This window comes from Elgaria multicarinata, chromosome 7, assembly GCF_023053635.1.
Source record: "Elgaria multicarinata webbii isolate HBS135686 ecotype San Diego chromosome 7, rElgMul1.1.pri, whole genome shotgun sequence".
NCBI lineage: Eukaryota > Metazoa > Chordata > Lepidosauria > Squamata > Anguidae > Elgaria > Elgaria multicarinata.
This window is the reverse complement of record NC_086177.1, coordinates 53,392,112-53,417,704: the sequence shown is the minus strand read 5'-3', so window position 1 is coordinate 53,417,704 and position 25,593 is coordinate 53,392,112. Positions and strand designations below refer to the sequence as shown.

Sequence of the window (25,593 nt, the reverse complement as noted above, 5' to 3'; positions counted from 1 at the left end):
TCCACATCTTTCCGATTTTCTGTGAATACGGTTTAGACTCTGTGGTGATTCTCTGAGGGCCAAACTATCTGCTCTGCTAATTACATAAGTGTAGCTTATCCTGATATTTTTCTTTACTCCACTGTAACTGTGTGTAGTCCTCATACAGATCAGGACCAGCATGTTCACAGAGGTAAGGATTAAATATGCCGCCTACACAATTTCCACCACCGCCTCGAGGGGGGCGGTTTAAAAAAGCCACCATTGACTCCAGTGGATTTCCCCCGCCTTTTTTAAACTGCTCTGTTCCTACAAGGCTCTGGAGAAATGGATGGGAGAGAAGGTTAAATCCTTCCCTTTCAGAACGTGGTGGTCCCAGTCAGAATTGGGACCTTGCACAAATATACTAGATTAAGAAAAAATTCAGGCCCAGCTATGCAATTTGCAGAATATGTAATTTGGCCCTGAGGGATTGCAGACATAAATGCACCAAGACTTTCTAAGCAGCCTGGCTGGAGAGTGGGAAGAACTTGCCATTGAGATGTTATTTTGATTGCTGCTAGATAAACAACCAATAATCGTAACTAATAGAGTTATTTGATTTATTGTTGCTCCTTTTAAAAGTCTAGGTAGTATTTTTGTGCATGTTAGAGTGATGGGAACTAGAAAAACTATTGCTTCCAAGAGGTTAGTTTATTTCAAAGAATTCTGGTCATATTTACATCTCTTGTCATGGGTAGTTTCAGTGTAAGAGTATTCTTATTGAATTACAGAGAACTCTAAAAACAACAACAACATCAAAACCCAAGCCTAGCTTTTTAGCCTGCATTTCGAAACATGTGTGGGAGAACATATTGTTGTTCTCAGTTATTATTGGAACTAAATGCAGCATATGTCTGGCATTAATTACATTTCTGAAAAAAATGAAATAGAAAATGATTTTTTTTCCAAATGTAACTGCATATCTAGACATATATGGTAGAATATATGTGACATGTATTTAGATGTGAATTATTTACTCCATCTTCCTCTGTACTATTGGCCTTTCAAAATGCCAAAGTTATAGTTTTGAATTAAAAATGAGTTTTAAAACAAATACTGTCACAGTTGTGTCCTGTTCATTTTATATCTTAGATAATATAACATTGTACAAAAGAGGTGATCCTGTTGTAGTTACACATATTTTGTAAGTTATACTTTTTCAAAAAATAACATACTATTAGCCACATTTAATGTTATGATTCTTACTGAAACTTACAGAGCAATCCAGCAGAAATGTTTATTATGGAAATGGTGGATAAAACAGTCAAATAGCATTTGGGTGTGTGTGTCAAAATTAGTGTGTGTGCGCTCTGCATATATAACATCTGTTGGCTGTACTATCGATCTATATATAAATCTAGTGTAAATGCTATTGTCCTAAATTATGAGTGTTGGTGTGTGTGGGTTTCATTGTTCCCTTTGAGTTCAAGGAAAGGAGTGAATGGGTTTGGTTGTCATTGGGTTTTTGTAAGGATTTTGCACATATGGTGAAGATTGAGAAGAATGTGTACATATGTCATTCTGAAACCAAGGGCAAAGGCCAGATAGGATAGTTAAGGCATGGAAGCAGGAAGATGTTGAATTTAAATCTTTGAAAGATACATACCCAATTTCTTCGATTCTAAGACACACTTTTTCCCCATATAAACATCTCTAAAAATAGGGTGCGTCTTAGAAACGCAGGTATGTCTTAGGGTTTTTTTTCCTGTTGGTGGTACTGAAATTAGTGTGTGTCTTACAATCAAAGAAATACGGTAGGTATATAGTGTGATTGCACAATGTCTAAGATTCTATGGGTAGAGCTACACTAGGTATTAGTAAGGATGTATAAAGAGCGGAAACTAAGGATAGTGCCGGAAGCTGAGATGATAAATAAGTACATGAAGTTAGAAAATAGGAAATAGTTAAAGGCTCTGAAGTTGCAAAAGGACAACCAAACACTGGCCAGTCAAAGCCTTCATTATACGAGATGCCAGTTGAGAATTGGAACCAGCTGATTTCTTTAGTCTTTCCAGCTTTTCTTTTAGTTATTCATTTAGTATTTTATGGAGTCTGAATTATTCTTAGTCATATTTTTCTTGACTGTGTATGTATACTAACAAATAGACTATATACTTATTTTTGAAATTCAAAATATAATAATAGTATGAAATAATATACACAATAAAGATGATTGTATGATATTCATATCATATATTTAATTTACAAAGACATGTAATAATACACTGGATTTCATATTACTATGTATATTATTAAAATAACTTTTATTAATTCCTTCAAGGGCATCTCCAGTGAAATTCATGTTACTTCCTGTGAGATTGTTTGAAACTCAGTGGTGTCTTGATATTATTGCGTGATAGAACAGTTGTTCTTTCCTTTCCTGTAATTTTATCCTTAAGTAAAAGAGCCATGAGGCTGTTTATCATTTTCGCTGTATTGATATATATGTACTTGCCCTAATGGAATTACCTAATGGACTTTGGTGCATTAATGGGAAATACATTTGTTGTTGTTGTTGTTGTTAAAAATGTTTCATCTTTCATAAACATATCTATTTAAAAATTAATAGATGTAATCTCTGGGTATGAAAACATTTGTTGGCTGAAGTGTCTTAATAAGCACGATGCGAGTGTTTCTCTCTCTGATACAAGAATGTGGATCAGGCAGTATGTAGTAAAGAAGTAACATGGAAGACAGACCCTACTAGCTCCAAGAAATTGTAATCTGATAGGATTGGGTTCCTTTAAGAGGCACAAACAACTGGCTGCTCTGGTGGTTTGCATTGGTTAATGGTAGTTTGCATTGGTCAGTCTTTGGTTTCATATGAGTCTCAGTATCCTTTGTTGGTAACTATACAGACAATTAAAACAAGACCTGGAGCTGACTGTAGTTCAGATCACAAACTTCTTATTGCACAATTTAGAATCAAACTAAAGAGAACAGGGAAGACCTACAGATCAGTTAGATATGAGCTCACAAATATTCCTAATGAATATGCAGTGGAAGTGAAGAATATATTTATATTTAAGGGACTAGATTTAGTAGATAGGGTCCCGGAAGAACTATGGACAGAAGTTTGCAACATTGTCCAAGAGGTGGCAACAAAAAACGTCCCAAAGAAAAAGAAAACCAAGAAGGCAAGATGGCTGTCTGCTGAGACACTGGAAGTAGCCCAAGAAAGAAGGAAAGCAAAAGGCAACAGTGATAGGGGGAGATATGCCCAATTAAATGCAAAATTCCAGAGGTTAGCCAGAAGAGAGAAGGAATTATTTTTAAACAAGCAATGTGCAGAAGTGGAAGAAGACAATAGAACAGGAAGGACAAGAGACCTCTTCCAGAAAATTAGAAACATCGGAGGTAAATTCCAGGCAAAAATGGGTATGATCAAAAACAAAGATGGCAAGGACCTAACAGAAACAGAAGAGATCAAGAAAAGGTGGCAAGAATATACGGAAGATCTGTATAGGAAGGATAATAATATCGGGGATAGCTCAGACGGTGTGGTCAGTGAGTTAGAGCCAGACATCCTGAAGAGTGAGGTTGAATGGGCCTTAAGAAGCATGGCTAATAACAAGGCAGAACGAGACGACGGTATCCCAGCTGAACTGTTTAAAATATTGCAAGATGATGCTGTCAAGGTGATGCATGCCATATGCCAGCAAATTTGGAAAACACAAGAATGGCCATCAGACTGGAAAAAATCAACTTATATCCCCATACCAAAAAAGGGAAACACTAAAGAATGTTCCAACTATCGGACAGTGGCACTTATTTCACATGCCAGCAAGGTAATGCTCAAGGTAATGCTCAAGATCCTGCAAGGTAGACTCCAGCAATTCATGGAGCGAGAATTGCCAGATGTACAAGCTGGGTTTAGAAAAGGCAGAGGAACTAGAGACCAAATTGCCAATATCCGCTGGATAATGGAGAAAGCCAGGGAGTTCCAGAAAAACATCTATTTCTGTTTAATTGACTATTCTAAAGCCTTTGACTGTGTGGATCATAACAAACTGTGGCAAGTTCTTGGTGGTATGGGGATACCAAGTCATCTTGTCTGCCTCCTAGGAATCTGTATAATGAAGAAGTAGCAACGGTAAGAACAGACCACGGAACAACGGACTGGTTTAAGATTGGGAAAGGAGTAGGCAGGGTTGTATACTCTCACCTTACCTATTCAACTTGTATGCAGAACACATCACGCGACGTGCTGGGCTTGACGAATCCAAGGCTGGAGTTAAAATCGCAGGAAGAAACATTAACAATCTCAGATATGCAGATGACCACTTTGATGGCTGAAAGCGAGGAGGAGCTGAGGAGCCTTATGACAAAGGTGAAAAAAGAAAGTGCAAAAGCTGGGTTGCAGTTAAACCTCAAAAAAACCAAGATTATGGCAACCAGCTTGATTGGTAACTGGCAAATAGAGGGAGAAAATATGGAGGAAGTGACAGACTTTGTATTTCTGGGCGCAAAGATTACTGCAGACGCTGACTGCAGCCAGGAAATCAGAAGACGTTTACTTCTTGGGAGGAGAGCAATGACAAATCTTGATAAAATAGTTAAGAGCAGAGACACCACACTGACAACAAAGGTCCGCATAGTTAAAGCAATGGTATTCCCCGTAGTAACCTATGGCTGCGAGAGCTGGACGATAAGGAAAGCTGAGCGAAGGAAGATAGATGCTTTTGAACTGTGGTGTTGGAGGAAAATTCTGAGAGTGCCTTGGACTGCAAGAAGATCCAACCAGTCCATACTGCAGGAAATAAAGCCAGACTGCTCACTTGAGGGAATGGTATTAAAGGCAAAACTGAAGTACTTTGGCCACATAATGAGAAGACAGGATACCCTGGAGAAGAGGCTGATGCTAGGGAAAATGGAAGGCAAAAGGAAGAGGGGCCGACCAAGGGCAAGATGGATGGATGATATTCTGGAGGTAAAAGACTTGACCTTGGGGGAGCTAGGGGTGGCAACGGCCGACAGAAAGCTCTGGCATGGATTGGTTCATGAAGTCACGAAGAGTCGGAAGCAACTGAACAGGACCTCTGTGCCCGTCTGGGGTGGGGTGAGCGGGAGGGTTTTTTTGTTTTAAAAACTTACATTTTGCGCAGGAGCGCTCCTGTGCTCTTGTCCGATTAAAAACAAACAAAATTGCGGATGCGACGTCCTCTTCCTCCTGGGACGTCGCGTGCCACGTGGAGATGAGGGGGACCATCTCGCGATCACAAAATCGCGAGATCATCCCCCTCAACCCCCCTTGTCTAGCAATGCCCTAGGGATTTATGGGACCAGGATAACCAGGGCTTTATCAGTGTGTTTGGATAGGTGCTCCATTACTATTATGACAGCTACCACAATATAATATGTCATGAATAGTGTGCTGCATGAGCATTATGCTTTGTGTGTGCATGTGTACATGTGCTTGAGGGAGAGAGAGAAGTGCAGAAGCAATATAATTAATTTTATTTATTTATTTATTTATTTATTACATTTATATACCACGCCATAGCTGAAGCTCTCTGGGTGCTTTACAAAAGTTAAAAACAGTGGTCTTGACTGTTTGAAGAATGATGTCTGGATGTCACTGTTCCAGGCTGAACTGGTGGGTGAGACCCTTTTGGAATATAGCCTCTTTGGTCATTCCAACATTGTAGGAAGTGGGTGAGATACTTTACATTTCTCAACAAAAGATTGAGGGCAAAAACAGATATTACTTTGAATGTGTGTCTAACAGCTGCGTCTTTTTCTTTTCTTTTAAATTACACAAGGCCCTTTAGTGTGGGGGATGGGGGAGCTTCTAAAACCCCTGTGCCTACTCTAAGTAAAAATGAAAAGACGATATTTGAAGTAATTTGTGTTTTGGGTCCTGAGTGTGCGTATTTGCTGAGGATGCTTCATGGGAAGCATCACTTCACTTACCACTTAGCCTCATACAAAAGTTTGTATATTTTCCATTCTTCTACTACTTAGAATGGTGAGGTTGTGTTTTTAAATTAATCTGATTGTGTAGCTGCAGTTGTGCATGCCTGAACCTAAACAGCATTAATTTTGAAGGCAGTGTTTAAAAAATAACATCTGAAATCTTCATGAGAAGACTTCAGCATAATGTGAAATATCCAGAGTTGTGCAAAGTCAGAAACACCCATGTCCTCCTCCCTCCTAAAGAAGGAAACAAGGTCTCTTATTAATAGGTAGATTTATACAAAATGAGCTCAACTTCTGAAAAGAAAAATACAGCAGAATAGTTGAATAATAGAGAAATTTTCCCCACAAAGCCCTAGAGCAACACTATGTGAAGCAATCTAGGGCTCTGCAGGAAATATAAAATAGTTGGCAGCTTACAGGTACAAGGATCCAGCCATATCAGTAGTTGGTCCTGCTACGGCCAGCCCAGTTCTAAAGCTATGCTGGTCTGTCTTAAAGGTATGTGCTGACACTTCATCTTTTGTGTCAGTGATAGGCAGGCAGCTAAAATCATAACAGAACATTAAAGGGAAACAGTGGCTAGAATTGGTTTTATACTGTTCCAAGTGAAGTCGGCTAAGCTTGTGCCTGAAAGAAGCCATCAAATACAAGAGTAATAAGGCATATTAATCTAGAGAAATTGAGTTTAACAAAAGTGCAGCAGATCAATCTATTCATCACCTAAACAGAGATAAATGGAAAGCAGTAAACAATGATAATGAGCACTGAAAAGATTAATCTTTTAATTTTCTTGCTCCTTCACTCAGCATTCCTTCTCATTTTAGGAGGTTGACCACCCAATCCACAAATCAGTTAATACAGGAATGTTGAGATTTAAACAAGCTTATTCCCTTTGGAATTAATGAGAATGGCATACTAACTTAAGAGTGATGTACTCTGGTTTAACAGGTTTATAAATCAGAGTTCTTGGCTCTAAAGAAAGGGGGATGTACCAGAAGGTATGCCATTATTTTAAAAGTATGCAGTCATCCCCTTAACTTGGCTCCGACTAAAGACTTTTTAAATGTATAGGATATGGACTGATGCTATCTTTGAAGGGTACATTTGTACGACATAGCCCTATCAGTTGGGATATGTTTTAACAAAATATTAGCAACTATAATATTAATGCTTTTCTTATAAAAAAATGTTTTATTTATTTATTTATTTATTTATTACATTTTTATACCGCCCAATAGCTGAAGCTCTCTGGGCGGTTCACAAAAATTAAAACCATCATAAAACAACCAACAGGTTAAAAACACAAATACAAAATACAGTATAAAAAGCACAATGTCAGTATATGCAGTGCTTAAGTGAACATTTATTTTTGTGCTACTATATTCTAAAGGATCTGAAAAACAACAGTTACAAATTAGATCAAAGATGAATTGTATAAGTGTTAGCCTAGCAAGCTATGAGTCTGTCAGGAGAGTTATAGAATCATGGCACTGAAAGAGGCTTAAAGTAGGGTGACCATATGCATGTCACACCTAGTGAAATTTCCTCTTCATCACAACAGTTAAAGCTGCAGGAGCTATACTGCAGCTATACTGTGACCAGATTTAAAAGAGGGCAGGGCACTCGCAGCTTTAACTGTTGTGATGAAGAGGAAATTTCACCAGGTTCCCCATACATACAAATGACACCTGCTGAAATTTCCTTTTCAATACAACTGGTAAAGATACAGGAGCCCTGTCCTCCTTTTCATATGGTCACCCTACCTAAAGGCCATCAAATTAAAACCATAACCAAAGCAGCCCTCTATAGATAATTCCATGCAATCCAGACCATTTTTGCACTACAGTCAGAAGTCAAGTCCTCTATTGAAGATGACTCAAGCAAAGGTTACTGGGAAAGCAACAGTTCTTGACAGTATATTTCATCCCTTCAATTGAGATGTTTTACAGTACTTTCATAGTAGTAATTTCTTATAGGTGGCTGGTGGATGGATATGGGCCTGTAGAGGTTAGGGTATCAGTAAACCTATACCCTACAAGGTGGTGTCTATCCATGACAATACTATGACCTCAAATTCCTCCAGACATAGATCACAATCATAATGTTCTCATCTGACTGGTAGGAGTCAAGCAATCAAAAATATTTTCCTTAAGGTTCTCTTTAGGGTTGCCCCCTCCTTCAGGTTCCAGACAAAAGAAATGAAGCAATTCGAAGAATAATTAATCAACAAAATAAAAAGGTAACAAGAAGGACCCTCTCTACACTCTAGGGCATAAGTTTCTTTCCTCTGACTGGCAGAATAGGATGACCAAACCTGAAGGCATCTTATATGCTATTCCTGTTCCCAGGCACAAAAGGAGTGATAGCACTTTGCAGAAAACAAAACAAAACATCTAATCATGGGACTGATCATTTTATTTTCAATCTCTCCCTAATCTGTGGTTTAGATGGATTTCAAAGGGGTTTTAGGCACAACTAGCAATAGCAAGGTGATTCTGAGTACTAAGGAGTGCCTTTGTATTACCTGCCTCTTATCAGCCAGAGAGAATTGCCACTCAGTTTGGAGGGCACCTGAGAAAATCTTGATAAAATAACTTCTATATTTGCTCATTGCAAATGCATGGAGCTAATGCAGGAGTGGTGAATAGACGTTTAGCAGAATGAAAAGGAAACTGTACCATAAAATGGCTCCGTGGTAGCCACTTGTTTTGCTCCATTATTTTAAACAACAAGAAAAACAACAATAGAAGAATTGTAACAGCTTCTTTCTTCTTCGTGGTCTCTGTGCATCACACTGATGGGCTCTGCGCCAGCGTGGAGCTTCTTCGGGAAACTTCCATAGCCTAGAGTTTTGGCGGGAACCCCTCCCCTTCCTGTATCCAACGCACGGGTTCCCGCCTAAGCCCCTTAGTTCTTCATTGACCGCCATTGTGGTAGCTTCAACATGGTAACTTCTCCGTCTGTTAGCAAAGCTTAGAGTCTTAAAAAAAAAAAAAGTTTGTTAGATTAGGATCCATATTTTCAGTTTATTCTATCTTATCTACTATCCTCTTGTATTTCTCTACCTTTTGGTTTTGCAATTCGTTTTATCGGATAGTTAGTTTTTTGGCGGTCTTTGATTGCTGTGCCTTAGCATATGGCTGTTAAGGCTCCCTTTCGTAAGTGTGTCCGTTGCGGGAGTAAACTTTCCCCGTCCGACAGACATTCCTTGTGTTTTCTGTGTCTGGGTGAAGGACATGTAGTTGAAACTTGCCATCACTGTATGTCCTTCACCAAACAGATGAGAAAACATCAAGCAGATTGGTTAAGATCACTACTCTGGGATAAAGCCCTCTGGGCAGTAGACACACATCCCAAATCTACTAAGCCAAAAGCCATGGCGTCACCGGCTGGAGACACTTCACCCCAACAACATGTTGCAACTCTCCCCAACTAGGTCGGTCTCGGCTCAAAATGTTAATCGACACTCGCCTACTTCAGAGCATGCACAGACTGCTGCTACCAAGCAACCTTCAAAAAGAAAATGGAGAAGATTCTCTGTTTTCGCAGAAACTGCAAAATTTGACCCATCATCGCCATCGATAACCCAGGTCTTACAGTTCCTATATTCACTGCATGAAAATGGACTTGCACCTTCATCATTAAAGGTGTACCTCACGGCTATCGTAGCACATCAAGGACACAACCACTGGTTTTCTCTTTCCTCTCATCCTCTCATAAACAGTTTTCTGAAAGGATTGAAAAACACTGTAGGACTATGACGATCGATAGTCCCAACGTGGAGCTGGTCAGTGGTCCTTCAGGCTCTCACAAAACCTCTGTTCGAACCTTTAGCAAAGACTGATTTGCAGCTTCTCTCCTTTAAAGTTGCCTTCTTGATCGTGATTACATCAGCTCGAAGGGCTGCGGAGCTCACAGCCCTAAGGATGAATCCACCATACTTAGCATTCCATAAGCATAAGGCCGTCTTACAGCCTGACGTGTTTTTTCCTGCCTAAGGTGGTTTCAGACTTCCATGTGAGGCAGGATTTTGTCCTACCTTCCTTCTTCCCGACTCCTTCGACACCATTGGCGCACACCATGCACACTCTGGACGTTCGCTGTGCTTTAGCCTTTTATAAGGCCAGAACAGAATCTTTTAGGATGCCGCTGAGGCTGTTAGTTGCTTATAAAGGCAAATCAAAGGGATCGCCTATTTCATCTCAACAATTAGCAACCTGGGTTGTTCAGACCATCAAGCTTGCATATGAACTTGAAAAGTTATCAATCCCATTGCAAGTTATTGCACATTCGACAAGGGCAGTCGCGACTATGGTGGCATTTGGTCGAGGAGTTTCGTTAATGACGCTATGTAAAGCGGCAACATGGGCGAAACCCTCAACGTTCATACAGCAGTATCGCCTTGATGTTCGTGCCAGACAGGACTGCACCTTTGGACCGGCAGTGCTCTCAGAGATCCTTCATTAACAACACCTACCCACCTCCAGGTATGTCAGTATGTCAGCCCATCAGTGTGATGCATAGAGACCACAAAAAAGAAAGTCAGGTTGCTTACCTGTAACTGGTTCTTCGAGTGGTCATCTGTGCATTCACACAACCCACCCTCCATCCCCGCTATGGTGTTATTAGTTTCTGTTGGTACTTTCGGTACCGTGTGTCCCTCGGTACTGGGTAGGCCACAGTGGCGGTCTCCTAGAAACTGAGGGGCTTAGGCAGGAACCCGTGCGTTGGATACAGGAAGGAGAGGGGTTCCCGCCAAAACTCTAGGCTATGGAAGTTTCCCGAAGAAGCTCCGTGCAGGCGCAGAGCCCATCAGTGTGATGCACAGATGACCACTCGAAGAACTACAGTTACAGGTAAGCAACCTGACTTTCTTATCTGAAAGTTAATTACTTTGTATGAGCAAAATAACTCTACTGGATGTGTTAAACAATATTAATATAAGCTTGCCTGTCATTGACATTTTCCAGTCATTGCCTTTTCTGTTTCTTGGCATGACCTCTGAGAGTTTTATTACAGAAATATATTGCAAAGTGACAGAGCATTAGCAAAGATGAGGGGATACCGTATATTTAAAAGACTAACCTGGTATGCATTCTCTCTGACCTGTATTAAAATTAATGATATTGGACAATTCGCCCATTGAACAGATAATGAAATGAAAGTAATAAGGGCTTGAGTATCATGTTTCTCTTTCAATGAATTAGCTTACTTAAAAAAGAGGTTTAGTGATGTATATTTCTAGTATTCTAACCAAACATGATGAAAAAATTATATACTTTGAGGCAGGTGTGTGGGGAATAGAGATGTAAAATTTCCAGAAATTTTGAAGACATGGGAAAAAAACCGTTTTTTTTCCTGCCTTTTTTCGGAAAGAAATGGAAATTTTCAGAAAAATTGAAATAATGCAATATTAGCACTTTTTACAGATTGAAAGTCACCTTGTTACTTTAGGAACATAAAATGTAATGATGTCCAAGTTAGTTTGGCATAAAATTATTACATTTGGTACATTAAAAGTACAGTGTATTCAAACAATTATTACAAATTTAATTTACTTTTTAATTTTTTGTAAAAAAAGTTGTTATCAAATGGAGTTACAAGCTCCTGAACTGTTTGGAACACCTGAACTGTAAGGAATCTCTTTGGTTCTGCCAGTTTATGAGGAGCAGGCAAAAAACAATTTAAAAACAGTAACAGAAGAAACCACCAACATTAGTAACAAAGAAAATTATTTATGTCTCTGCTAGTACCATTCTCATAAAAAGCACCCATTCTCATAAAAAGAACTGAGAAAAAGGGGGGAACCAGGATTCAATGAATATGCATGAAATTTAATCTGACTCATTTTCTGACCTATAGCTATCACTATTAGTTTCAGTCTCTGCTTCAATGGTAGTGCCCCCTAGAGGCAGAAATACATCTTGTAGTCACAGTTTGCAACCTAGGACTTGCTTGTCCTTGGTGCACAGAAACTGTAATAATCTAATACTTTGCATAGTTTTTAGAAATCATTTGAAGAAGTAAATATCTGAACACCTTGTCTTAAACATTTTATTCATCATGTTAAAATAAAACATCCTGTAATCTGTTGTTTCTTCATTTCCCCCCCAATTTTTCGGAAAAAAACCCAAAAAAGGCTTCGGAAAAAATGGGAAAAAACGGGTTTTTCCCTGAATTTTTCCATTTCCCCCCCTGGCCTTCACATCTCTAGTGGGGAAGACAGCATCACTACATTTTTATCGTAGGTCTTTTATAGGGATCTGTTTAGCAGTCCCGCTTGCTTGACTGTCTTTGTTCATTGACAGGCATGAAAAACTGTCAGAATGAGCTTTTTACCTGCAATTAATTATTATAGACCGTGATGTTGAATGCATTAACAAATCATTGCTTATTGAATTTGTGTGCTGAACTGTGCCATTATTGCCACCACTACTGTAGCTTAGATTCTCCTCTTTCCTGTGAGGCTGGAGCAGGTTAAGGAGCAAGGTTTCCTCAAAAGCAAGGAAGCTGAGTTAGATGAGGTATTGTATTAAAAGTACTGAGGCATAAATTGAGAGCTTTATAGCTGCCTGTGGGCATCAGATTGTTGGAGCCCCCCCCCCCCAAATAGTTTTGGTTCAGAGGTTGACTCCTCTGGAGTTCATCCTTAAATGCCTATAGGTGTAACCTAATCTATGGAAATAAAAGCCTGGATGCAGAAAGTCCCCTGTGCTGAATTGCTTGATGGGCTAGGTAGCCTAGCTGTGACACCCACAAAATCAGTCCTACAGCTTACAGATATTCTTATGAACTGTTAGTCTAAGGTACATATTAAATCCTAGGGAAGCAGAAGAGACAGTGACTCAATATAAATTATATAAATGTATAATGGACTCCACAGATTGTGTTTTGCAGTTCCAAGTGTCTGCGTCCAAAACAAACGGGCTAGCTCTTAGAACAACTCCTTCAGTGCAAGTCTGAAACCATTTGTATTGTTGGAGAAGTTTTTACATGAGTGGGCTGCAATCACATTTAAGCAAATAATTAAATCGGCACACATAATATGAAAGAGGTGAGCTTGACCATTATTCGCTCAGGATTTTCTTTTAGTATAAAGATATAATCAAGTATGTTCTGGTACAAGCAACCCAATATTTGTATTTAAAAATCGTTACATTTTATTTTACAGTGGTTTGGAAAAAGCCTAAAGTAAATCAGTGTTCATAACATTGTTCACTACAAGTATTATTTTTTTACAAAACATGAAGGCAAAGATTCAAGCAGCATTATAAATTTCAATAGAATTAATCTGTCCTCATTAATTTGTCCTCATTTCCCTAGACTTATTAACAGGGCTAACAGTGTGGCCCGAGTTTAAAAACTTTCCATTGCAATGGTTTTATTTTTAAGATTATATCTAGGCTGGACTTGAAAGCAGGTCAGCTAGAGTGTGGCAATTTGCCTTTGTTTCTCATGTGGTCAGAAGTCCAAAGTTTCTAATGTGAAGCAGATGTTAATAATGAGAACAAAGTTGATATCTTTATATACAGTCTATAGTAGAAGCTTCCTACAACTACCTTTGTTGTTGAACTCCATACTGAAACACATTAGAATAGGATAGATTACTTTGGCAGTGAGCCACAAGGGAGGTATGATACTATTCACCATCCTTCCCAACAACCATTAGTTAGAGAAATTTACATCTTAAACTACAATTTAATATTCCAACATACGCTGTGGTATGTATTTAATGATAAAGACTGTGGCTGGATCTAAGGGCTTGGCTAGACGAGGGGGGTGGAGGACGAAGTTCTCGTGAATTTATGATCGCGAGATCGGCGCCTTCATCTACATGCCGTGCATGACGTCCCAAGGAGAACAGGACGCTCCGGCCACCATTTTATGTTCCTTTTGGAATCCGAGAAGAGTGCAGGAGTGCTCCTGTGAAAAATGTAAGTTTTTTAAAAAAACAACAACACACCTCCCGCTCCCCCACCCCACCCCCAATGGGAACATTGCTCCTGAGGAGCCCCATGCCCAGGTCCCAGCTCCTCACAGTTACTCACAAGGAGCCAGGACAAAACTTCAGAATCCAATATAAACTTCTCCTGTTAACCTTCAAAGCTTTTCACGGTCTAGCTCCTTCCTATCTCTCCTCTCTCATCTCATACTATTGCCCCGCTCGTGCTCTTCGCTCCTCTGATGCCATGTTTCTCGTCTGCCCAAGGGCCTCTACTTCCCTTGCTCGGCTTCGTCCATTTTCGTCTGCTGCCCCTTACGCCTGGAACGCTCTTCCAGAACATTTGAGAACTACAAGTTCAACCACAGCTTTTAAAGCTCAACTAAAAACTTTTCTTTTTCCTAAAGCTTTTAAAACTTGATGTTGTGCAGACTTCTACTGTTACTTTCTACTGTTAGTTTTTCCCTACCCTGTGCCTGCTTACCCTTCCCTGTACCTGTTGGCATTTTCTTCCCCTCCTTATTGTTTTACTATGATTTTATTAGATTGTAAGCCTATGCGGCAGAGTCTTGCTATTTACTGTTTTACTCTGTACAGCACCATGTACATTGATGGTGCTATATAAATAAATAATAATAATAATAATAATAATAATAATAATAATAATAAAAACCACGACGGTGGGCCACACGTTCTGCAGTCTCAAGATCATCCCGAGACTGTGGGAAAATCGAAACTAATCTGTAGGGCAATATCCCAGGCCAAGGGAGGGAAGATCCCTCCCTGCTCCCAAGTTGCCCTGTGTGTCACATCGACACACAGGGATGATCCCAGGGCGATCACCGGGATATCACCCCATCTTGCCATGCTCTGTGTCTCTTTTCAAGAACAAAGATGCTGCTGAGTAAGAGGAAAACATTAAGAGCTTTTCAAAAACAAACTGATGGTATTTTTTTACTTTGGTTTCTGTTTTGCTGTTTGGTTTTTCAATGCCTGTACTAAGGGAAACACTTTTAACAGCTTAGCACAGGTATACAATAATAATAATAATAAAAAACCCACACAGTTGAAAAATGTTCTGTGAGAAGCTTTAGGGTTATTCCTCAAGTCCATCCTTTTTCCTGAAAATGCATTTATTAAAATATTCTTACAAAACTTTTTATGGCAAAAAGCCTTCTCAAGGCAGTTCACAGAAAAATAATAAAGGTATACAGTACAATCAATTAACAGCACAAAACAATGCAATACAAACCAGCAATAAATAGAAACAGAAATATATTAGACAGATAACATTCATATCATCCTGGCATCATTGTGGTTACTTAAATTAGGTAAAGGTCAGTGTGTAAAGGAATATATATACTGATTTCCTAGACTTTTAATTCTTTGTCATTCTGTAGTTTTAGGGCCAAAGTAGATATTACAGTTTTCATTTTTACTCTAGAGTAGGCACAGGTGCCCTGATTTGATTTGGAACCCTAGTATTGGAGGTGTTTTTTTTAACCTTTATCCCACTGTGGGCCTGATATGGATCAGGCACATACCATTTCTATTGCAAAATGGTGACCCATAAATCAGATAAATCACTATTTTGCTATAGAAATTGCATTCCCCCCAGTCTGGATTAGATCCATAGCAGGGGGGATGGCTAAAGCCCCCTACCCTCCATGCTTGAGTCCTAAGCCTGCTCTAGAGTAAAAATGAAAACAACAACAACCATAACTGCTAGCTATGCCTTTATAGTAGTATATGCATTAGCCCACAGTGTAGCATGATAAAAACAATAACAACAAGAGAAAGTAGGGAACTGGGGACTAGTAGAGCAAGGAATCCATGTCTGTTGTATAGCAGTGGTTGGACTTTGCTCAACCTAGGATAGTCCTGTGTTATGAGCATGGCTTGAGACAGAAGGCCATAACCCTACAGGGTTTGCTGTAACCAGATTGGCATGTGTCTTTCTTGTTGGTTGCACTTAGACAACAAGAAAGACACATGCCAAGTCCAGACTGACTCTTCTTTCTTTTTTCAGTGGCAGGTTTTGTGGCCGGCAGAAGCTCTGATTGGCACTAAAGATGCTGTCACCTGACAGCTGGGCTTTTCCTAAGCTGGAGTTAGAAAATGGTCTGCTTGCTCCTTTGTCATCTGACAGTGGTGGCAGCTTCTGTGGCCAGAGCTCCTGCTATATAAGCTTTCACTGCAGAGAGGGTAGATTGGGCTGGGACTAGATAATCATCTCATTGTGTTCCTTCGTTGTATATCAGTACAAGGTCCAGTGGCTTGAGGAATCTCCTGTCCATCCTAGAATCTGCTGAGCAGGACTTGCAGAATAGCAGTGGGAAATGAGTTGGGAAAAGAGCTGGAATATTGGGCTGAGGTGATCTGTCTGTCTGTCTGTCTGTCACTATTTCTTCATGTTATTGCTGAAATTCAAAAGCTACAGTAAATTATCCCAGGAACATAACCCGTCAATGTTAAGTTAGGCACAATCTTTTCATAAAACTTTTGTAGAAATGTGGGATTTAGTATCATAGCTAGTAGTTTTTACTACTTTAAAATCATGTAACAATTTGCCAGTTGCTGACTGTTTCCAGAAGTAGACTTTAAGGTGCTGTTTTTATGAACAATGTTTTGGCAAATGCTAATCTGTACAGCAACGTACTTCTAGTTTGCACATCTGACAGTGTTATGAAGACAATCTGCTAGTATCAATAGACAGTATGTAGATAATTAGCTATGTGACAGTAATCCTTCTACAGATATCATCAGCTGAAGATGTAATGACAGACTGCTTCTAAATTACCAGAAACGCATTGCAAGGCTGGTTGGACAATTTGAACGTGTACATAGATGAAATCATTAGTCAAACATTAACCCAGTAGCTCAAAGCTGAGACAAAATTGAATTTCTATAGAAATTGTATAGCTCATTTTCTTTTTGCCTTTAGAAACACTCTGTTAACATCTGCATTTAACAATCCTTTGAGCATGTCCTTACAAAAAAGAAAAATATCAATAGTACTTAACCCTGTCTCCAAGAAGCTTCTCTCTCTCTCTCTCTCTCTCTCTCTTCTATTTCATCCCTATTGCATCTTCATTCATTCTTTTTATTTTTTCTTAATTTGTTTATAATCTAGGCTATTTATTTTTCTTGGAAAGTTACCTAGCTAACTTCAAAATAATTTTATTTGTTTATCATGTACATACAATTTTTATGCTGTTCTATTTTTCAATAGAATTTTATTGTCTGGAGGCAGTCCAGACAAGACTGAGATGCTGCTGGTGGGTGGTTCCTCTGATCGGATGGGGGGTGTTCAACCGGTTCTGGATGGGGTTGCACTCCCCCTGAAGGAGCAGGTTCGTAGCTTGGGGGTTCTCCTAGAACCATCTTTGTCACTTGAGGCTCAGGTGGCCTCGGTGGCACGGAGTGCTTTCTACCAACTTCGGTTGGTGGCCCAGCTACGCCCCTATCTGGACAGGGATAACCTAGCTTCAGTTGTCCATACTCTGGTAACTTCCAAATTAGATTACTGCAATGCCCTCTACATGGGGCTGCCTTTGAAGACGGTCCGGAAGCTGCAGCTTGTGCAAAATGCGGCGGCCAGATTGATAGCTGGAACAGGGAGGTTTGAGCATGTAACACCGATTCTGGCCCGCTTGCATTGGCTGCCTATATGTTTCCGAGCCCAATTCAAGGTGCTGGTCTTAACCTATAAAGCCCTACATGGCTTGGGACCACAATACCTGATGGAACGCCTCTCCCGACATGAACCTACCCGTACACTGCGCTCAACATCTAAGGTCCTCCTCCGAGTGCCTACTCCAAGGGAAGCTCGGAGGATGGCAACAAGGGAGAGGGCCTTTTCAGTGGTGGCCCCCCGACTGTAGCATGATCTCCCAGATGAGGCTCGCCTGGCGCCAACATTGTTATCTTTTCGGCGCCAGGTCAAGACTTTTCTCTTCTCCCAGGCATTTTTAACAGCTTTTTAACAGCTTTTTAACAGCTTTTTAACAGCATTTAACAACGTTAAGTTTGTTTTTAATGGACCCCACAATTGTTGTTTTTAAATGGATACTGTTGTTTTTATACTGTTTTTATGTGTGTGTGTGTGTGTGTGTGTGTTTTTAAATTGTATACTTTTAATGTTTACTATTTTAAAATGTTGTAAACCGCCCAGAGAGCTTCGGCTGTGGGGCGGTATATAAATGTAATTAAATAAATAAATAAATAAATGAATTCTTAGATTCTCTTCATGTGTACGTATATTGGCATAGTCACTGTTATTCTCATGTTCATTTAGCTATGTGTAAAAATGTCTGTCTATGTCAAGGGTGGCCAACTTCCAAAGGTCCACGTTCTTCTAACAAATACGTTTACATAACGTCAAAGACCTTAAGTCTAGAAAATGGGTCTAGATTTGTCCTTAAGTCTAGAAAACTTAAGTCTAGAGAATGTAGTGCAACCCATGTTGCAATGCAACTGTGAGCTTTTTGTTAAAGTGAAGAACTATTGCTTTCAAATGAAATAATGTGTCATGAGAATCAGCTGACACTTACATTGGTAGATGAATTTTTCAGCATTGCAAGGATGGAACTGAATATTGAATTAAAACTCTCACAACCTTAAATTAGAGTTCTTGTCTGCTTATGTACGTATGTATTTAAAATATTTATATCTTGCCTTTCCATCAAATGATGTACAAGGTGGCTTGTAAAAGCAATCTGGTTAAGGCTGCTGGCAAAATATCAATAGGAATGTTCTGCTTTGTTTACAGCCCTAGTTTAAGACCAGTTTGTGCACTCAACGGAGCAGGTAGCTGATTACAAATACGATCTGATGTCATTAATTTAAAAATAAACATTGATACAAGATGTAACATTCCTAAAGTTAATTGATACGTGAAAAGAAGACTTGGAGGCAAATAGCAAGTAGAATTCAAGACCAATTCATGGTTTTTTTCAGCAATCAGGAGGGTATTTTTTAGAAAAGTTAATTATGTGGCTGCCACCACATTTTAATCACTGTCATGTTTTTCTCCTCCTCGTAAGTTGTATAACTCTTAAGCCCTGTTCAGGTACTTACCTGAATATGTGAGAGCTTGAACTGGTTAGTGGGTGGTGCTACAAACACAGATTTTACCCTCTACGTCCATGTACTTGCCAGCTCCCCTCCTTCAGTCTGCAACTTCCCACATTAACCTCCTTGAAAGTGGGTAGAACTCTGTGTGATTGGGAATGGTGACAAATGTTTGGCGTGGGGTGTGTGTAGCGTGTGTCACCTATGGCTGAATAGGGCTTTTGATAGTTCCCATCCAACACCATTTTTGCAATTGATCATGGCAGTGAGAATACAGAACTTGAGTACCAAGTAAGAACCCTGATGAACCCAGTATGATGAGAAGAGCAAATACCAAAACAGAAACACACGAAGTGTAATTAGAAAGATAAGAATAAAAACCAAGAACAAAATAAATAAATAAAAATAAGATAGTATAAAACAGAAAAGAGAGAATTATTACCACAAGTATCAAAAGCTGATGGTAAACAAAAAAATAACCTGGTTCTGGTGCTGTCATTTTAACAGAAAATTAGTCAGAAAGCAACCTAAATTATATTGAATCACAACATTAGACACCACACTGGGAAAGATTTTTTTAAAAAAAATAATCAGCAGTCCAGACAATGAGATAGAACAACATCTTCAAGCAAAATAGAAGCAAAGAAGAGAAACAGGACAATAATTAACCAAAACTGAACAATTAAGAGAAGGTTAAAACACAATTAGAGAAACTGATACAGATTTAAAGTCAGACAGGGAGAAAAAAAGACCAGGTGCAAAATAGCACTTGAAAAATGAAACCAAAATCAAAACCATAAAGCTAAAAGAGCTGGAACAATCTGCTTATTTTTAGTGGTAAGTAAATAATGTACTATTTGTTTCCTGCTCTTATCCCCATCCGGCACTTATAGCAGATTCTCAATATGGGAAATAGAAAAACAAAACTAGATATGCAAAAGCAAAACACATTAAAATACTTAATATAAATAAACAAAAAGCAGTAATCTTAAATATAATACAACACAAAACAGCAGTCGTAAGTAAAACTTAAAAACATGCTCTGTAGCTCGTGCTATTTACATAACAATTTTTTAAAAATACTTTACATAAGTGAAAGCATGCAAATGTGATGTGTGTGTGTGGCTCTGTTTATTGCTGGCATGTAGCCCCCAAAGTCCCCCCCCCCATGCAGAAATGTGCTTCAGCCCAAAATTCATTCCCCAGGCAAATGAACAAAGGCATAGAAGTCAGGATGAAATGTGGTGACATCCATCAAGCCATGGAATGGAACACCAGGGTCTTAACAGTCTTCTAGCACCACTTTCTAGGAGCTCCAGACTAAAAAGAAAAAAGGGAACCACATTGGTGTAGTGGTAGATTTTGAAGTGCAGGTGCTCATCATGGCAGCCCCTATAGCCAAAAATGCAGGAAGCTGTGTTGATCCATACTAACAAATTTCTTCTAGCAGGAACAGGTCTCTTTTAAAGCCAATGGGTCTAAATTGCCCATTCAAGACCAAGCCACCCAAAATCCTTTGCATTACCATAGGGAACAATGTATTGTTGCTGGGAAAATTCATCCCCCCCGCCCCGCTACTGTGAGAATAGCAGGTAAACTCAGAGGGAACAGGGAATTCTGAGGGGGGTGGCAGCATCCCTGCTAATAAACAGTGCCAGGACTGCATCCCTGTGCGGCCTGGCTCCACTACACCAGTGATTATATAGGGTTTCTTTTACATATTTTTGCCAGGTGGCCCAGAAGGATATCTTGATGGATGGTATCAAAAGCTGCTGAGAGCTGCTTTATTTTCTTTGACATTTATTTCACATGTAGTTCCTACTTTATACCAAGGAGATTTATTTATTTATTTATTTATTTATTTATCATACTTATACCCCGCTCCTCAGCCAAAAAAGGCTCTCGGAGCGGCTTACACTTAGCAAAAAAGACAGTCCCTGCCCTCAGGCTTACAATCTAATAAAGACATGACACACAAGGAACAGGAGTCAAGGAGGGAGGGAGGGAGGAGAGAGAAAGAGAGAGAGAGAGAGTCCAGCAGGAGCAGGCCCCGATGTTACTTCTGCCTGCTCCTGTCCCCTCGGTCCTTCTTCTTCCCCACAGGGCCAAGATGGCAGTTTGCTCTGTGGGGGGGGGAAGAGTCCAGCAGGAGCAGGCCCCGATGTTACTTCTGTATTATACTGTATTACTGGGTATGTTTTGTTCTGGAGTGCGGTTTCAGTCAAATCTTGCACATAATTTAGTCAGATGTAGGCCTCACTAAGATCAGTGGAACTTCATTCCAAAGATGTACTCAAATTAATATTTGGATTATTTTAATTTGGAACAGTAATTTTGTATGTAGCCACATTTAACAATGGTAAGGAATTGTATTACAGCTGAAAGAACAAACAATATCCTGCTCTCACTTATCTAAATGATGTTAAGTCTATGTTATGTAAACAGCACAAGTTACTAAGTCCACATTTAGATTATCTAAATATATGATCATCACAGTGATGACAAGTAGCAGCTATTGGTGCCCTCATGACTTTTCTTAGAAAACTAAACCTTTTGTATATACAGGCATTATTTAGATGCCTGTTTTTAAAGTCTACAGTTAAGAAACTGTACTAAAATCACAAGATAAATATTAATCCAGTATCTAAACTAAGAATCAGTAGACATTGTATTAGTGAGTGTGATATAATTTTTATTTCCATTAAGATAACATCCTGTTAATAGGTAATTCTGATTGGAATGTATTGGTAAATATTCCAGTGAATTTGAGTCAGATTTAGTTTTTTCAGATTGAACTTTTGAATTGTGCAAAATAATGCCCAATACAGACAAATAAGTGTGGGCAGTAGCTTTATGGACATTGAGTCACAGGTAAACAGACATTGCTTGTGTACAGCTACTAACTATATGGATCTACAGTCCACCACCTACCATGTAGATTTCAACATAGCCCTCTTCAGGCATGTATCTGCTTGCATATAGGTCTAAACTGGCTAAGAGGACGTGGGTGCGCACCTAAACTCTGGTCCCAGTGTCCCTACACATCCAGCTTCCAGTTATACGATTGAGGTCTGAAGAAGGGTGTGACACATCTGTACATATGAGTTTGGGCCTGTTCAGACAACACACTAAACCATGGTTTAGCCGCTAACCTTTTTGCAGCAAATGGTTAGTGAGCATGTTTAAACCATGGTTATGTAGCCACCATGGTTAAGAATGGTTCACACGTGGCTTAGCATGTTGTCTAAAAAGTGGCCTCATCTACACCAAGCAGGATATTGCACTATGAAAGCTGTATATAAAAAGCAGGAGCCACACTACTGCTTTACAGCGATATTGATGTGCACTAACAGCTGTTGGGGCCCATTGACACTGCTTTCATACCACTATATCCTGCTTGGTATGGCTCCTGCCTTTTATATACTGCTTTCATGCCGCTTTCATAGTGCAATATCCTGCTTGGTGTAGATGAGGCCAGGGTCTAGAAATGGTCTGGTAGAGTTAAGGTGAGGGAGAGTGAGTTAAAGATTCAGTTAAGGTCTGTGGTGGTGAGAGGACTGTTGGAGTGTGTGATTTAGAGTATTTGGTAGGAGAGATCATATAATCTAGGATGACCATATGAAAAGAAGGACATCTTTAACAGTTGTATTGTAAGGGAATTTCAGCAGGTATCATTTTTATGCATGCAGCACCTGGTGAAATTCCCTCTTCGTCACAACTGTTAAAGCTATGGGAGTCCTGTCAAGCGTGACCAGATACATAAGAGGGCAGGGCTCCTGCAGCTTTAAATGTTGTGATGAAGAAGGAATTTCACCAGGTGCTGCATACATACAAATAACACCTGCTGAAATTATCTTTTCAATACAACTGTTAAGATGCAGGAGCCCTGTCCTCCTTTTCATATGGTCCTCCTTTATAATCAATAGAGTCATTAAGAATTATTCATTTATTATTCAACAACTTACTGTAATTAATAACACTTTCTTTCTTTATAAAATCCTACTCCTCCTGTTCATGGCTGCCTATGGAGGAGATAAAAAAGGGAGAATATAAGGTTAAAGTCTGTATGTCCTCACAGATTTAAGACTGAGTAAGGGTTGGGCCTGAGCCTTAAAGGTTCTGGTGGCATTGAAACCAAGTGTGTGTGGGAGAAGGTGGTTCATGCTGTGGGGTGAGAAAGGCCTTAGAGGAGGGGAAATCTCATTAGTATCGGGGCAGAAATGCCACAAGGGGTCATAAGCATGTTCAACTGAACATGCTTACAGAATTGCTACAATCAGAAACCTGATCAGGCAGGGTTTGTGATCATGGAAATGCTTTAAGTACATTCAGCTGCCCTATAAGAGTCCTATGCAGACCTATGTGCTCAGTGCACACACACATGAAATTGTTGTATCTGTATGGTGAATGACACTATACTGAGTAGCTCGGCCTCTGCGCAATTTAGATTTGAATGATTGGATTTGGCCATTAACTTGTTAGAATTGGGTTTCTAGATTAAGAGTTACGTTTTGCATGATGGAAATATAAAAGAAGTGGGGCAGGGCTTTTGCTCAAGCATTTAATTTCTACACATGTTGAATACATGAATAAAGGCTTGAATGTTGTTGTTGTTGTTGTTGTTGTTGTTGTTGTTATTATATTTCTGCTACCGGAATAGGACAAACCCAATGCTACAAAGAAGAAGAAATAGATATAAACCCAAAGATTTGCATAGGTCCAGGGTAGAATTTTAAAATGCTAGTAAACATGATAGTGCACACTGCCCAGTCACTCTTACTGCAAATGAGAATGGCTAAACAACTCAGGGATACTCCATCCCTGGGTTATTTGCTGTGACATATGGACCAGGCATTCTGGCTTATTTCTTCCCTCACAAACCAGAGTTGGATCCCAGGATAGTTAAACCACTGGGTTACCATTCTGTGCAACCTAGGCTATAATGTCAAGATGGAACAGGGATGGGAATATATATTTCCTCCTAAGCAATTACTGTTTTACTAAGCAGTATCTGCCTAACTATTGGAACAGAGCAATAAACTCAAAAGTCCCACCCACCCACCCACCCAAGAATGGTATAATATTGAAGTTGTGTGAGAACTGTGAAATGTCCACTTCCTATTTGTAGAGACATTTTAACATTATATTTATGTAGTATTCTCAAACACTCTTTTCCTTACGTGTTCTTTCATCAATTACCTTACGTGTTCTTTCATCAATTTCTTCAAATGACTCAGTCATTCTTGAAGTCTTTTCTTACCGAAGTATATCTAGGCAAGTTTCTACTTTTTTGTTTAAGTTACGGTATTGTAGGAGGACACAAATCTTTTGAAAATCACTTCTATCATTCTAACAAAATAGTTTTACAGACATTGATGTCCTTCCGCTATTCATGCATTGAGGTCCATATTACTCCATTCATATTATATTGAAATAAACCGTTTTGTGTGAATAATGCTTTTGCTACTTTAGAAATATAACTCTCTCAAGTTTTTCAAAAGAAATTTAATACCAAAATCTTTGTTTTAAATTCAAAAGAGTGGGTTAAAGACTCTGCATAATCAGTTTACTTATTTGATAAAGGTCATATTTGATCCATAACAGGATGTTAAATTGAAACACCTGGATTCAATAGACTTTGGGGACAAATTATTGTATATGTTATACAAAGCAGACATTTCATTGACATCTTAGGGAACAAGAACTGAGAAACAATTTTCTCAATGTTGCCTTGGACTGTGGCTTTGGACAAATCATTAGATCTATATTCCCTGCAGTGCACTCAGATGTAAATGCTAGTTAGTCCAACAAGACTGGCTGCCATATGAGTGTTCATAAAATTTTCGTCTTAAGTCTCCTATTCTGTAAGATTGTGATATTTACTAGTTTTCTTAACAGATTTTCATGGGATGCTGGTGAACTTCTCTCAGCTCGGGCTTCGATAAGAACTTTGTGAGCTCAAATTCTTCTCTGGCTCACATTGAAGTATGAGTCGTAGAATAATTGGCTGTTTCCTGCTGCCTAAATATCTCCTTGGTGCCCTAATTGTTCAAGGGTAGCCAGGGACAGTGGAAAGTTTTCAACCCTTCCATGATTCCAGGCTATGTTTGACAGCCAGGTGCACATGTAAAACTCAAAAATGGCTGGGGAAGAAGCCCACCAGTCGCAGAGGTCTCTCTGGCCCCAAGGGCTCTCTGTGGTAGGTAGGCTTACACACACGCACACACACACACACACACACTGCCCAGTTATCGTCCCTGCAGCTCATTATATCTCCCCCATTAAATCTAATGGAACAACATTAAGACTATAGGGTGGGAGAAATCATTATTTTCTCTAGTCGAATACTAATTAAGCAAAGGTTTAATCGGGGAATTCTTTGCTGCAATGGCAAAAAAGAACGCGGAGAAGTAGATGACTTTCTGGGCCTTAGAGTACTCTGAAGTGGATGGGTCTCCCATTTGATTTGTGTCCCTGCAATGAGCACTTTAAATTTGGGGTGCAAATGTCTGCTGTAGCCTTTATCTCTCTCCTGGTCACACCTTTGATAGCCAGGGAATATTGAGGCTTCTCAGTCTCCACATTCCCCAGTTGTCAATGCTTTGCACGGCCAGGAGGGGAACTAACTTGAATTTGGA

At 39.4% G+C, this 25,593-nt stretch overlaps 1 protein-coding gene across 5 annotated transcripts in view; it reads left to right on the top strand.

Annotated features, from left to right (window-relative positions):
- PTPRM (protein tyrosine phosphatase receptor type M) overlaps window positions 1–25,593 on the top strand; it is a 527,195-nt gene that overhangs the window by 155,597 nt on the left and 346,005 nt on the right. The gene's annotated exons all lie outside the window — the stretch shown is intronic.